Source organism: Pezoporus flaviventris, unplaced genomic scaffold (genome assembly GCF_033815535.1).
Source record: "Pezoporus flaviventris isolate CSIRO_AGI_PZ_B2104156 unplaced genomic scaffold, CSIRO_AGI_Pfla_v1 ptg000001l, whole genome shotgun sequence".
In the NCBI taxonomy this organism is placed as follows: Eukaryota; Metazoa; Chordata; class Aves; order Psittaciformes; family Psittacidae; genus Pezoporus; species Pezoporus flaviventris.
In genome coordinates this window covers 63,268,062-63,284,547 of record NW_026892549.1, presented here as the reverse complement: position 1 = coordinate 63,284,547, position 16,486 = coordinate 63,268,062, and the positions used below count along the sequence as shown (strand labels likewise).

General features: G+C 41.6%; 1 long non-coding RNA gene across 1 annotated transcript in view; it reads right to left on the bottom strand.

Annotated features, from left to right (window-relative positions):
• The window catches only part of LOC133273748 (uncharacterized), a 72,134-nt gene that overhangs the window by 21,204 nt on the left and 34,444 nt on the right, over window positions 1–16,486 (bottom strand). Inside the window, exons 4-8 of the long non-coding RNA XR_009744928.1 lie at window positions 7,518–7,578; window positions 6,680–6,814; window positions 4,141–4,277; window positions 2,688–2,804; window positions 1,089–1,253 (exon numbers count right to left, since the gene is read on the bottom strand). This is a non-coding gene — a long non-coding RNA (uncharacterized LOC133273748). The remainder of the gene's footprint in view (window positions 1–1,088; window positions 1,254–2,687; window positions 2,805–4,140; window positions 4,278–6,679; window positions 6,815–7,517; window positions 7,579–16,486) is intronic.

Sequence of the window (16,486 nt, the reverse complement as noted above, 5' to 3'; positions counted from 1 at the left end):
ATTAGACACCCCCCAAAAGGCACATTAAATTCCAACCTCTTGGGTTTTTTACCATACACTAAACTGATGTGGTCATCTTTACCTAAAATTAGTTTCTTCCTCATTTTAAATCTACATGTGCAGCACAGTGAAGTAATGATGACTGTTCCACACTCCTTCCCCATCACGTATTTTGGTTCTATGCCTTGACCTCCTGTTAAATGTAGTTACCAGGATGGAATTTCCTTTGGTGGTAGTTCTGAAGTACATGTGGGAGGTGAAGAGAACCCACTGACTGCACTAGTTCATTGTGTGAACCAGGCAGTAAATACAGATGTGGAACTCCATATTCATGCCTCAGCATGGGTATCTCTTCAGTGTCGCACCTGCAGGTATTTATACACTCTCACACTGAAATAGATGCAGCCAGTGTGGGTGTGTAGAGCTGCACCTGTGCATGTAATGAGACATTCAAAGAAACACACCAAGTTTTGTTGCAATCCCACTTGACAACATCCTCATACATTCTGTCCTGCATGTTCAGGAGCCTTATCCCTGCTGCTGAATCTTTCTCTGTGCTGGGCTGGAGTGCCCTATGTACCCATCTTCTGCTCTCATCCCAGAAAAAAAACCCTCCTGTCACTTCCTCACTGCTTTCATTATAAATACCAAATCATGTGAACCATCTGCCTGTACAACTTCTGCTGAGCTTAATGTTGCTGGAACTGAAACTGGGCACAGAAGGCAATATGCACACCCTTTGGGCCTGTTTATTTGCCTGCTTCATAGAGATCATATGGGCTTTCCCTACAAGGCAGCTACTGACTGGCAAGTCCTGCTCTGGCACAGAAATATTTTACATCCCGGGATTGGTATTGAAAGGCCTCTTTCAGCCAGTGAAAGGACACAAACCTGAAACCTCATGGTTTATGTACAGTGTACAGCCCAGTACTTGGTATATTAAAACCACTATTACATCAGTTAGAGCACAAGGAGTACAGACATTGTGCTCCCTGTTTTTCAGAGGAAGAAACTGAACACAGGCATCCAATCAAATTGCCCAAGTAAGCATCAAACATTAGGCTAAATTTAAGAGCATCCCTACTTACCTGGGATTTCAAGCTGTGAAGTAATTTAAAGCTCCTTCAGACTGAACAATTGCCTGCCAAGATGTGTAGGCATCTCATCGTGGATAACAACTGGACATTGACTTAGAAACCTTTGGACATTTTGTTGCAGTTCTACTCCACCATAAAGACATAAAGTCTGCGTATCTGTACACATTTAAGGTGACAGGAACAATAAGAAGTATATTACTCTTGCACACTTTACAACCATACTCGGCATTTTCTAATGGGAGCTGTAGAAGCAGAAAGCACTGCCTAGTGTTTCGGTCAATGGATTGTGAGTAGAGAAACAAGTCCCTCTGATTTTTACTCATAACTGGCTAAATCAGTCAATCATTCCATGCCTTAGTTAATGCATCTATATCACAGATATTATAATATCTCAAATTACTTCCTTTCACCAAAAAAGAGGTCCCCTCTTTGCCCACCCACAGATTCTGGTCTCTCTTCCCTTCTGATGGATGCTTTGGCAAAAGAGAGATTTGTTTTATGACATTTACTACATTTGTTGTGCTGACATCACAGAGTCAACAAGAACAAGTATTTATACTTCTATTATGCCTTCATTGAACTGAACAAGGTGTTCAACAGGACATTTTAATTATAATGCCACTTCTAACAGCGTGAGTAAAGGTGTTTAAAAAACACAATCAAGCATGAAATAGAACAGTAAACATGCCATTTCAATTACAGAATTATGTGTAAGCACATCCCTGCACAGCACAACATTTGAAGACTGCAAGAAACACTAAAATCCTATCTGAAGCCCTGGGAGGTTTTGTGCAGAGGGCTGAAGGAGCCAAAATGCTCTCTCCTAACACTCTTTTGTGCACTTACACTGAATTTTCACTCCAGAGAAAATCTCACACAATCCCAAATAGACAATTTTTGTACAGATTTCCATGGAGGAAAAGTAGCCATGCGCTTTTGTTTTGCATTGCAGTGTCATGTCAGACACTTGATCTATTTGGGGAGCTCTTTTTTACTTCCCAGCCCAACGGTGCTGAAATTGAAAAGAAGATGCACTGGCAGATCATTGCATTGTTATCCACCTCCAGCTACCTGTACCAGTGCAAAGTGTTCTCCATCAGGAATGCATCATGTTTATAGATACATGTGACCCACCAGAAACTTCTGGACATCTGTGGCCCCTATGGGCGCAGCAGGATACTGGGCTGCTCTGCAAAATGCTATAAATCTCACAGGGTGCCCGGAGGGAGGATTTCATCCCGCTCTCAACACCACTGCACTGCAAAACACAGAGACACTTATTCAAGGAGCTTCTGAGCAAGTAAGTGATGCCTCAATTTGGCAAAGTCCACCCTCTCTCCAGTGAATCAACACACTCTGCTTAGAATAATACAACAAGGTTGTCACAGAAGCCTGACAGTTAAGCCTGACAGTTGTGACAGGCTGCTGTCACTCAGGGGTTTTTGGCATTGTAAGCAAAAGGGAACATAGGTGTTTCCAATGGTTAGGGCTGGGGACAGGACAGGGAGGCCTGTTCTGTCCATGTGGAGGCGAGAATGCAAGGAAAAGGCAGCTGAGATGGGGAGCTCTGATGGTCAGGGGTGGACTCACCAGCTTTCTGCAGCCAGATGGGAATGTGGACACCGCTAGGTGGGACTTTCCTTTGTCCTTCAGGCAAACTCCTCTCTCCAAAGCAGCAGCACTACACCCACCTGCTTTTCCAGCTCTCTGGAAGCACAGATGAAGCAGACAGTGAGGCCACACTCATTTTGCTGTCCTAAGTAATTGCCTCCTTGGCCAATGTGTAGAACAAGCTTGGATGGGCAAGTGTCAGGAAGACCTGGGCACAGAACCGTCCCACTAAGCAAAGACTGAAACCTTTTCTTTCCTGCATGTGATACCACTGGGCACTGCAGGAGCAGCTGCCAGTATAGTGGCAATATTCACTGGCAATACAGTGAATGCTCTTACCAAAGCATGGCCAAACTACCCCAGCCTGTCCTCTACAGCCCTTAGGGAGACAGTTTCTCCGCACAGCCCCAGTGAGGAGAAAACTGGAACAACTCGCATTTCTGCCATGCAGATTAGACTTGAACCAATGCTGGATGCATTAAGTTCCCAAAGACATCTGGAGATCCTAATGTAAAATCTGGTGCTATCGTGTGATCTGGACTGTTATCTTTTCCCTAAACCATACTGTTGTGTTGAATAGGCCATGCGATTTTCCGCAGTATTGAGTCAGGTTCTAGAAAACCTGACCTGGAAGTTACTCTTATTGTGATTTGAAATTAATAACTTTGAATCTGTAAATGCAGCAGATAATTAGGTGAAATATATAAGAATCAGTATCTAATAATCTGTCACACATACACGTAAAAGCATTTAATTGACAAGAAGTTATATGGGCATCCATAGGTATTTAATAGCACAGCATTAGAAGTTTGAGTGCTATTCTTTGTTTGAAATACACTTTGTTCCTCTCTCTCCAGCCTTTCAGAGCTGAAGGGAGAACTCAGCATATTTTTTCTGTTTCTGGAAGAACCTGTCTTTCTCAAAATGTCAGAGCACCTCGTTAGTGGAAGCCTTAGTTACCTTGCAGATAGCTGGCAGAGGTGTTTTGTTGTGCTTGCTTCCACTTCGTTTTTCCCTGCTATTATGAGTAAGTAGAAGTGAAAGCCTAGTTTTCATTGCCTTTAATGGGAGTAGGATCTGCTTTTCCTTCATAGCTATTTTCCATTCTTCTCCTGGCACTACACAGAAATGCACGGGAGGTGAGACACAGCAGAGAGGTGACTTGGCGGGGAGGATTCCAAAAGCCAACACTAAATGCAGATAACATATTTTTTTTTACTAGTTATGCACATTTACATGCCCTGACAGAAACTTAAGAGAAGCACTATATGGAGAAGTCATTAACTGAGATTTAAATTTGGGAAATACAGGAAATATGTGGAAACCTAAAATTTAAGGCCCACATTTAACATCTCTCTACTTAAAGCAAATCAGGATATGGGGCAAGCTTGTGAAGTTCACTTATACTAGAAGAAATGAACACAAGACCTACCTGATTCATGTACCTTCTCCTTGAATGTACCACTTTTGTTAAAGGAAAGCTGTGCTGCTTTTGCTGTCTTTCAAAACTGTTGGAGACAGTTAAGGTCCTCCCCAGCTTCTGGATAAATCAGGTTCCAACCTCTACAACTGAACAGCTTCACAGGAGGTTTCCATGGGTTTCTCACCACCAATTATAACTTGGAGCAAATTAAAAATTGTGATCATAACTAGTCCTGAATAGTTGAGAGGTAATGATGCATGGGAGGGAAAATATCTAATCAGATGAAGAGATAATGTTCAGGGTCAGTTTTAGAAAGCCGTATGTTATTATCTGTACATTCAACACAGAAGCAAGTATGGAGCTTGGCATTTTAAAGGTCAGATTTTAAACTGAAGCCATTGTTCAAACAACTTCCTTTGCAACAAGAAGCAGAAACAGCCTAAGTGAAGACAACCTTAGTCTGTCATCCAGCTCCCTGTTCGGCTCCTCTGTTCAATTCAGGAGCAGTCTCAGGGCTGGTCTACCTGTGCCTGCCTCCATTAGGTGCTTGTTTCTCTACTCCAGGCACATGCATGCTCAGAGGCTGAAGGCTGTACAGGAGGACTTCCTAACCATAGCTCCTGGGGGTTGCTGAGCCCCAGAGCCTGAGCTGCGGCCTCTGCAGTGAACAGCCAGGACATCATGCTCTGCTTCGGGGCTGGGCACCTGGAGCACCAGCCAAGCTCGCAGATGGAGAGGGAGGGGAGAGCACGGGCACCAGCTCATCAGCAGGTCCAAGGGTTGCACAAGACCTTGCAGGCATGAAGGCAAAGGAGAGTGAAAAGGAGGTAACTGAGAGCTGATACAACTGCTTTGCAGAGTGCAGCCACAACAGGAGTTGTAATCACAGTGAAAACAGTGTCTGTATCTGAAGCACTACTTCTGCTTATTGTGTAAATAAAAGAACTATGACTTCATGTCTCACACTTCAAGAGACATACTCTTAGCCTTGTTTTCTTCCGTATCAGAGCTCTAAGAAATCCACAATGTGTCAGTTTTGGCTTGAGGTTAATCCCTAGGAACAAGTAATGTAACATTTCTATCTATCTTTTCTACTCTTTTGGTGGTTTTAATTATACTAATATGCTATGACAATTTAAACAAGACACATCTCAGCTTCTGGCCTCCTCTGTAATGGTTCAGCTGCTACATGTGCTCCAGCATACTTTGCTCAGACAGGCTGCTGCTGGAGGCAGAGGGGAGGCAGAATAGTACCCTTCTGTCATGAGAGGTTTCATTGCTCTGATCACTGTATGTTTGACAGATTCTTTGTCAATGTCAAGTGTCTTTTGTGGTTAAGCCCAGCAAAGCTAAAACAAAAGGTCTCCTAGATATTAGATGTATAGTGACATTACTGAATTCACTTGGAGGCAGTAATTTTTTGTCAGGCTATGAAAGGAAAAATGGAGCTAATGGAAAAACAAAAGGAAGATGCTGGCATGCCTTTTTAGCTATTTTTGTTTATGTCAGACATAGTGATTGACATCTGGCCCAGAACACCCCTTCAACCATTGAGGCTGGTGTCATGAAACAGAACAAAGAGAAATTGCCAGCCAAGAAAACACCCGTGGCTCAAAAAGTGCTGCTTTTTGTTTATTTTCTTTTAAGTGCTTCATTTTCAGTAATCAGTATCATTACACAAAAGCAGTTCACTCACTTACACTCCCCCCTTACTAATTGGACTTTTGAGTTTCCTTCGTGTCTGCTTTCTTCCTGCCCACTTGAATGGCACCAGAGTGCTGGTTTGGTTGGATGACAGTCTGTCATAACAGTGATGTTTGAGGTTAGTGAAAACTGACGTGAAAAATACAATCCACTGGCCTTTAACTGAAATAGCAGCTCTGGTTTTTGTGGAGTTGGCAGGCAGCGTTTTTAAACCCCTTTCACAGTGAAGGCAGTTACATGTTTTTCTCTGTATCAAGCAGTTCTATCATGAAGTACATTATCTACATCTGTTGTCATATCAGGATATTGCCTTTGAAGAACAGTTTGCTGTTTCTTGTGTGGCCACTTCTATTGTTGAAGTGCCCTAGAAGGGTTTAATGGAATTTCGTGGTCATTCTCCAGGGCCAGGCCAATTACAAAGCCTTAACATTTATTTAAGAGTGACTCTGGGGAAATATCAGTGTCCAGAATAGGTCCTACAGACACACAATACCAAGGAGTCTTTGCCACAAGTGTTCTTCAAGTGCTGTAGAATTTCAGAGACTTGGGGGAAAAAGTATCTATCAGCAGGAGGAAATTATGGCTTAAATTTCTAAATTCACCTTGAAAGTATGATGCTGAACATAACAGTAACAAAGGAAGACTTTTCACAAGGTGCGAGCAAGGCAGTCACTACTCCATCAGCCACTTCCCTCCATTCAGTTGTATGCTGAAATCATATCAGAAAGAACTTTTACCTTACCAAAAAGATCTTACTCACTTAAAAAATGCAAAGACAGTTGGCCCTTGAATGCATCCATCATGTGCTGGAGCTAAACGTGCTTGAACCTTTGTAATAGGGTACCTTTTGGTCTTGAACACTGGGGTATATTCTTCTGCAGGAGCAGCCACTTAACTCCCCTCAGCATTAATGGCAGGTATGCTTACACGTCGAGTGGTGAATTTCTCTCTGTCTCTTTGCACAGTGCTCTAAAAAGAACTTTGAAGAAATTGAGAGAAACAGAGAGAGCAGTATATTAATTTGAAGGAGATGAAAGCAGTACATATCATCCCTAAATTTCATGGAAAATGCACCGTTGGTAACAAAGATGAGTAGAAAATTTCAAAATCATTTTGAGCAGCATTAAAATCAGTCTACCTGATTTTCTGTTTTCTCCTTCTTTTCAAAGCACATACATTAAACTCATTTTATGCTTATAATGTATATAATGATTCTAGACAACATAAGAAGGACACTGGGATTCTTCCTATTTCAACGTATAAAGTGGCAAGCCAATTTATGCAGCTTAAACCATTGCTAAAGAAGATGTATCAAATATTGCCTGTGATCATTACAAATAACAGCCTGAAATGTTCACAAGAAGCTGTTTGCTTATCATATTTTCATTAAAACATCTTTTCACCTGCCTTGCTTTTCCCATGCCTGTAACCTGCATTGTAATCAGTCTTATTAACTGAGAACATAAATATGATTTATTATGGTCTGATAATGGAAGCTGCATGGACCAAGAGAAGGGATGTATTGTCCTTTGATAAAATGGCTCTTTTCTCTCAAATAGAGCTCTATCATGAGAGCATGCAGAATCTAGTGAGTGATTATTTCTTGAGGGTGAATGATGGCAGAACCCTACAGAAAATCTTCTTGTTGGCCATGACAGCATCTGAGTGTCCCCAAATCTCACCGAGTTTGACAACCTGCAGACACTTTTGATGAACTGTATTCTTCTGTCAGAGACAGCCTGTCTGGGAGGAGAAAAGGGAACCTTTATCGTCTGATCTGCTATTATTGTCTTGATCTTTTATAAGCAATCTCTAATGCACATGAATATAATATCCTTTCACACAAGTGCCAAACATAATAGAAATGTAGTTAAAGGACCCTTTTCCCAGTTATGTAAATGTCCTAATACCATAATTAGAAAAGATGGTTTGTGAATGATAGCGGTAAGGAAAGGGTAATCAAAATGTTTTAACATTATCTTTCTGTTTCAAAGACCAAAATCTGTGATAAATAGCATTTATGGCAGATATTGGGAACTGGCTTGTGCTGAAGCTTTTACCTAAAAGAGAATAGTTTTGAGTGTAAAACTGGTGTTATATTTTCATAAAACACATAAGTGGCAGCTGGTCTTAAGCCAGAAATGATTACTGGCAGATAGGACTTAAAGAAAATGAGTATTCCGCTCAAAATCCCTCCACGGCTGTTAGAGAAAGAACAAAGCATTATTATTAAGTAGTGTATTTGGACAAAGGAGTGTTCAAGACCAACTAAAGTTCGCCAACAAATCTCTCTTTTATCTACATCCAGAAGAACAAGCATAACAAAATCTTTTTCAATTAACAGCTGTACGCATTAGCAAAACACCATCTTTCTCAGCCCAAGCAGCCTGGCTTATTTATCACCAAAAATGCAATGTTTGGGGGGGAAGGTTTCCAAGCTGCCCAGTAAAAGCAAGATACTCGCTTTTTCATTAACCTTTTGACATCTGGAGCTGGGATGTCCCAATATTAACTACTAATGGTCTTTTGCATTACCAGTTGGTGTTGAGAGAAGTCCCAATTGTCAGAGTCAAAAGGTTAATCAACAATTTCACACCGGTGATGTGGTCAGAGCTTGCATGTTACTGCCTGAACAGGAGGAAGAAGAAAATAATGTCATTAACAGGAAACTACATCCCAACACTATTAAATCTCTCTTGCATTTCTTTTTTTTTTTTTTTTGTTAGGCAATATTTCATTATATATTTACTAAATCCTCTGACTTTTTAGGGGACTTTTCAAAACTTTGCTGAGAAGTCTAGGCCCAAATATGTGACCAAATTGTTTGCTTTCTTCTACTTTTCTTAAGGAAATAATTAAATACATGGATTTTTACTCACCAACTGTTCAGCCCATGCCAGTGTGTCTTCCATGTCTGTTACCCAGGGAGATTTTAAAATTCCTACCCAACTGGGGCTAATTCAGCCTGACAGTTGTGTCCTGTCTCCTGCAGGTGAGGACACCTGAATGTCCACTCATCAGGGTCAATTTCATAGTGCAGATGCCATATCAGGGATGAAGTACATCCAATAGCCAATACCTGGGTGTAGACTTTTCCCTCCTGCCCTCTTCTGTCTTGATTGTAGGAAAGAAGTCAACAGCAGCATTCCCTTAACAAATATGCGTAGTGATATTTCATATGAAAGTACTCATATGAGCAGCCATGCCAATACCTCAGCTGGCATTGTTTGACCAGAAATAGCCATAACGTACTTTGACTTGTGGCCCAAGAGCTCTCCTAGCCATAGCAAAACCAGATTTATTTTCCAAAAGAAAAGATTAAATAGTTCTGAAAACATTACAGCTTGGCATTGGCTACCAATAGCAGTGTTCCCACAGAATGACTTCTCATTTACCCTGGCAGTATCTGAAATTGTTAATCATTGTTTAGACTTGATCAAAAGCCTTCTGATGTCACCATATGGATCAGGTCAGTTGTTCTATGTTTTTGAGACATTCCATCTTTTTTCTACAGCTAAGACAAATAAGTAGTGAATCTTGCTCAAAATCTCTTGTGTCCTGGATATTTGCTGCACCACATAGTTTCTCTCATCTCTTTCTCCAGTTCCAACAAACTCTAAGGCTAAAATCTTCCCTCTCTTGATTGCTTCAGTTTTAATGGGGACAGGATTTTACCCTGAAATGAAGTATCAATCTTTCCAAGTGCCCTATTACTTAGTCCGCCAATTAGCTGACTATGGAGCCTGAGTGTCCTTGTACATCTTCCCAGTCCCCATACTTGGCTGCATATGTTTATGCAATTAGAAGGGGTGAAAATTTAATAAAATTAGGACAAACCTGAGTGAGCTATAATTCTGTTTAATCTCTCAAACTGGATTGTTGAAAGCTTGCTGAATTCCCCAAATCTCTCTCAGGTGCCAACAAATGAGTCAATATCATACCAAACATCTCACTGCATAGCAGATGTAAATTGTACTTCCAGAATCTCATACACACCCTCAAATAATGAATCTAATGTCTCTACAGTAATGTTGGGGGAAGAATGGGGGGGGGGGAAGGGGAAAGGCAAAAAATGCTGTTTCCTCCAGTTACCAGCATTGTACCTGGTGGCCCAGAGTGTAAAACAGGAGAATACATGGCAGATTTGCACAGGGAAGGACTGGTCACTTTAAAGGCCTGTGCCTTCCTACAGCAGTATTAGAGCAATTCCAAGCCTTCTGCCTCCAGGGGGAGGATCGCTGACTATCACACTGGGCTTTGCTAGATCCCCCTAGCAAGCCCTAACAAACTGAACAAGATGGGAGAATGAAGCTTTCTTTCATCTCAGTGTGATGCCCCTACAGACTTTGAAAAGCCTGGTTTGCACTTTGTTTTGTACTGCAGTGCTAACTGGTGGTTTGCATAGAAATAATCATCAGTCTGGAATAATCCCAGACCACTTCATAGCTGTGTCCTCTCATCACCCACCATTCAAGGAAAGGAAGCAAAGAATGATTTTGGCTGAAATTAGAGGGAAATTTTCTTTGAAAGGGAGAATAGAATTACTTAGAGCACAGCAGAGTAATTAATAACTGTTCTTGGAAGAAAGATCCCAGGATCTTTTATCTCAAGTTGTGAGGGCTTTGGTTTTGTATCTAAGCCAAACTATGTCTTTGTTGCAGAATGGGGCTCTTCAGTATGAGGAGGAAAACTTAAGGGTTGTGGCACTGGGTCGATAGCTCAGATGAAAATGTTATCTGCAGATCAACCAAGTCCTACTTTTTTTTCCCCACCTATGTTCATCTTCCTCTTAGACTTAATCTCCAAGTATGTGCCTTGTTTACTCTGTGAGATCTTACAGAATTTCATCAGGCCAGAAAGGTTTTCTATAATCACACAGCTGAGGTACTGCTCTCACTCATACTCTTCAGGATGCTGAGGTCATAGAAAAGAGCTGGAAGGGATTGTCCAGTACCTGATAGTATTCCCCAGGATTTTGATTATTCTGTCATAGAAATCCTCCAGTGATGGAGACCTTGTCACTGCTTCAGTCAATTATCCCAACAGACAGCGCTGTCCTTTCCTAAGTGGCAAATACAGTCTAATAGTGAGAAAGACTGATTGCTTTCTTAGATATTATATGTTTTGCTCAAACACAACTTAAATGTATTTATGCCTTTCACCTTGTTTCTCCTCCATTAATTTCTGTCTCTGCTACCCCTTGCTCACTGTATTTTTTATTTCATCTTTCTATATGTTGTTTGGCACCCTTGTATTTCTTCTCATTTTTGCATCTTTCCAAACACATGAAAAAGGACTCTCATGTGGCAATGGCCTCACTAGAGATCTCATCTCCTCAGAGGGGAGCCAAAATGCCACATTTTCATTCATTGCATCAAAACCACTTTTCTTAAACAATAAGAAATTGTACAGCCATATTCAAATTCAGATCTAAAGGTGTTGTTCTTGACGTGCAACTGAAAAGCATAGCTAGCTATGGGAAGCACATGATCTGCTCTGAACAGGCACATGCAGGGGCAGGCATTACATAGCCTCTAAAAAGGGAAATCGGAACTCCTGACAGTCATGCTAACAAATGACTGCTTCCTGCTTACTGCTTTGTTTCATGTACAGAATTAGTTACAACACAGGTCTGGACCTACAGGTTCAAGAACACCAGATTAAGTGACTTTGCCTCTAATTTATGCCAGGGAAAGTCCCATCAAAAAGAGTTAAGGTGGAGTATCACCATAAGCAGAGAACTGTGCTACTTTTGTTTCCTCAAGTCAGGCCCCCTGAATTATCTTAATGTGGGTATAATACATAAGTACATAGTGTCCCTGTGGCACTATAGGATGCTTGGCCTAACAGGTATCTGGGGATGCCAAGATAATCTGCAAGATTCAATGCAGCTCAGAGACCAGTGTTTCTTCAAAAACAACTGGTTCAACTTATTATTTCAATTTTTGACATAAAATTACCAAAGCAGCAACTACCTCTGCCATGGCAGGAAGCAGTATAATAAATAAAGGGGAGAACTAAGGAAAGCTTACTCTACATTTAAGAGTAGCAAACAAGTTTGTTTTCCAGCACATCTGTTTCACAGCACATTGTTGCTGCAATATAAATGTTTTCAGCTGCACTGTTTTCCTATCTGCTCTGGCCAGGGTCTCTGCTTGAAAGGGCTGAGAGCAGTGGTCTGAAGCAAGACTATTGTGAGCATCTGATAAAGGACCTGTTTGCGTTAGCACTGAGGATCTGCTGCAATGAGACCTCAGACTGTGCCATTCCATCGAAGGTGTGAACATAAAGTAGGGAAACTAAACTTGGTCTTGGGAGGCAGAGGTTCTTTGTCCCCTGTATGATCTCACACAACATATTTCCTCTCTCCAAGCCTCATTTTTTCCTTGAAATAGGGACTGACAGCTTCCTGTCTTCCCTCTCTGGACTTGTGGCTTTTTTGGCTAGTGGCTGTTCCTGATTATGGGTAGGTCTGATGACTGTAAGCCTGACCTCCAGGAGGCCTCTGGACACTTCTGTATCATATTTGATAATGAAGCCTCCTGTCTTCTCCAATCAAGACAGAAAAAGTAAGTCAGAGCAGAGGAAACTGGCTCAGCACAACATGGCAGCCTCGGTAAAGGAAAGTCAGAGCCATTAGCTATTGACTGTTATAGAAACACTGAAACTGCAGCAGGGATTTCTTTTTTTTTTTCATTGCTATTTAGGGATTTAAATGAGATTTTTAAAAAAGAAAGAAAGACAGAATGTTTAGTCTACACTCACTCCTTGCTGCCAATACAGGCTATCATATAAATTACTTAGACACTTTTAAAAATACATTATTTACTCAATAACCCATAATGGGTCCAGAGCTCCTTTTACACGCTATTATAGAAGTACATAATTGCTGAATTTTCAAATGGATATTTCTTCTAGGCAATAGTCTGTAATGGCTCCTTCAAAGCTCTTAGGCTTTTATCATATGAAGGCCTAAGTAGAAAATGTTTAGTTCACTGATCATTGACCTAATAGAGAGCAACAGCTTCTCTGGAACAACTATTGTCTGCTAGGGCCGATGATGTATGAATGACATTTAAAGAAATTCTTGGAAGTATGTGCTGGGAAAAATTACTGTTCATGTGCAAAGCAAATACTGCTGATGAGATCCTCTGAGTTCTTTTGTTCAGTTCTGCTTGCTTTAGTGTTTTAGTTTCTGTGTGAGCCCAAGAATGAGAGAAAACAGTTTTGTGTCTGAAATGAGAACTCAGTCTGGGACCCATTCGGATCAATGTGAGATATTTCCATGTTCTTAGAGGTCACTGAGCTCAGTTAAACATTGTCTCAAATGAAAATGCAGGTAATTGGTATACATTACAACGTAAAAAGAGGAATTCTGAGATCAGAGAAGTAAGGGATGCTGCAACGGAGCAAGTCACATTTCTTAAAGTCGTACTGAACATAGGAAAATATTCAGGCCTATTCTGAGCTTGTTCCAGAAATGAAATAGGCAACTTGACAGGTTTTCAGCAGTATTACTATGAAACTCACAATTATTGAGCTGCTGTTCTCTACTTACATTTAGCTTTGAAGTCTGTTGCTTCCATTTCAGACTCAAAGAAAGGTTCAGGTTCCTAAAAGCTTGGTGTAAGAAAACACGTCTTCTCTCCCTACGCATTTTGGGCAGTAAAGCCCAAGGAGGCACTACTGCTAATTAAACGTCAACTGAGTCTAAGTGCAGGACCAGAGAGGATGGATGGGAGCGGGGGGCAGTCAGGCAGAGACCCTCAGAAGGACACCTCCAGCTCTGAGCCTCATAGACCAGGGGAGAGGTCCTTGCTGGGTGGCACAGCTCCTCACAAGCTTGGGGCCAGTGGCAATGGGAAGCACAGCTCACCAAAGGAGGCTACTGAGTAGGCTCAGGAGCTGTATGTGGTCTTAACACCTTGTGCATCAAATCAGACCAACTATCCCCAGAACAGAGCTGGGTTGTATGGGACCTGACATGAGAAGCTCTCCCATGCCTTTTATCAGTGGTTTTCTCCAGCCTACTACACTCCGAGTATACTCCTATACTACACTCCAAGTATTCTAGCATGATTAACAGAATAAAACACAGTTGCTGGCAATTCTAATAGTTCCTTCTGTTTGATGTATCTGATCAAAATCACACACCAATATGCAACCAGGCTGCACCAGTTAGCCTCATCATGCAAATGAGGCACACTTGCAGGTGAACTTATTAGAGATCAAATAGTTTTAGGCACCACGGATAATGAAGGCAGAGTGCTTATGTTGCAACAGTCAGAGCTGGAATTTAATCATGTTGTTGATACCTACTGCAGCAGTGAATGTACACAGAAACAGCCACAAAAATCAAACCATTAGAATGAAAGGAAGGTATAAACCAGACAACTAATAATAATAAAAAGACCCAAGCCAAGAAACATAGTGGTTTCAAGACAGAATAATCTTGCCAGTTAGATCTGGAAAGACTTGGAGCCCTGCTTCTTTTGGCTGAGCAGGTGAAAAAGTGAGGGTTGCAAGGAGAAGCTGCTGGTGTGTCACTGCCTCGTCCAAGAGAGAAGTGGCTCCTACGTGGCTGTAGGGGTAGCCCTGCAAGGGGAGAGGGGAATACTTTGCAGGATGATGCTTGGAAATCAACATAGTCCATGCTGAGGAGCAACATCTCCTACGAAAGAACTCAGAAAGAGAAGCAGCCTTCAGCGGGGCGGGGCGGGGGGGGGGGGGGGGGGGGGAGGGGGGAGGGGAGGGGGGAAGTTATAACAGAAGTTACAAAACTGCCAAGCTAGATTAGCAATCTGGCAGACATTAAGAATAAATACATTCTGCAGAGGTATGAGCCTCTTCTTTCTCAACGAACCCCTCACATGCCCCCACCATCCTTCATGCAAACACCTAGGGAGACCCCAAGCAGACCCTCAAAGAGCAAAGATGACATCCAGCAGCTGAAAGCTGCAAAATGGAAACATTTGGATTCCTGTTGGCAGACAGAAATGGCTAAATATACCATTTGGCATTTCTTCTAATACCAGTTGGTAGTAGAAGAGCTTCTAAGATGTCAACAGGGAGCCCTAGAGGTTAGACGAAATGATGTAACCATATGTGACATAATGCTTGGTGCAGAGATTTCCTGGAACTGATTAGTGCCATTCACAATAGCAGCCAGCAAGAGTGTGTGGACTGGGTGAAGGCCTAGGCAGCATTCAGGTGTTGGGTATTTTTAATTCCTCTTTTAACCTAATGTCTGGTCTCACTGTTTAAGATGCATAATACAGTAACTGCGTGGTATTCCCATGCAGCTTTGTGTGGGAAGACTCTGAAGCAGCACATTCACCAGCAACATGCAGCTACTTCCGCACAAAGGTTTGCAGAGAGACAACTGCAGAGGTGTAAGGACAAGACTCCCAGGTCTTCCTTCCTCTAGAATATCCTGCCCTCCACTCCTCTCTTATTCCTTGAAGTACAAGATGCAGTCCCATCATCCTCATCAGTGTATTATTTTATGCCTAGTCTATATGCAAAAGCTATGAAGTAACATATATGTTTAATGGGAGGCCTCTGATCTGTGTGAGTGGGTGGAAATTGATAGTGAGTGACATGGATGCTGACAATGGCACACAAACTCCATGGCACTCTTAAAACTTTTAATTGCATTTTAAAGCAATGTAACAAGGCAATGTTTAATGAGGACTTTGTTCAAGAAATTCTGATTTTATAGCTAATTAAAGAGAAGGAAGGGCTACTGCACTAGGGCAGCAACTTCAGGATGCTGAATGTCTATACTACAGCAATATGTAGCTCGGATTCAATTGGCAGCCTTGCAAATCTCCAGCCAGCCATCATGAATGATCACTTGGTTTTTTTGACTGGTAAATAAATTATTATTATCATCATGATTGTGTTACTAGAAAAAAGCAAAGGATAGGCAAGTCTTTTTTTTTGCCAGGGCTGGTAAATTTTCATTTTACTCTTTGCAAACCTGTCACATGGCTGGGTTAGATGAAACTGGAAGGCTTTATGTGCATTTAACTTTAAACATTCTTCATGGAAACTTACATGGCACATAATTTACATATTCAATACCAGTGACAATTTACTTCTCCCATCTGAGCAGGGCTTTCAACTATGCCACTTGAACTAAATTAATAAACAGTAATTAGAGAATGTTGTGCGAGCGAGCTGTTGATGTTGAGAAGATTCTAATCAACACCTTCTTTTAAGGGCCAATTAAAGCTGAATGTATGCAATATAAACATCTTCTTGTATTGAGACATGAACTGGCGAACAAGGTAAGAAAAATCAGAACAATTACAGCAGGTTAGACATGATTCAGTGGAATGATGAATCTTCAGTAATTGTGAAAGCAGCAGGAATCTCTATAAAAACCGACACTGGCCACCTTCCACGGGGAAGCACTAACAACTTGTGCAAGTGAATTCTGACTAGGATATACCTTCATGCTTTCACTGACAGGCTTTTCTCTGAAAGCAGCTCTGCATCTGCCTCTAATTTCCACTGCAGTATTCACCTGTCTGTAAGACAACCCTGCATCTAAAGCGGGTCCAGAGCTGCAGTAGAAAGAAGGCTTCCCTGGGGGGAGGCAGTAAAGGCATATGTACCCATCCCATTAATGCTGCCTCAGAGCAGA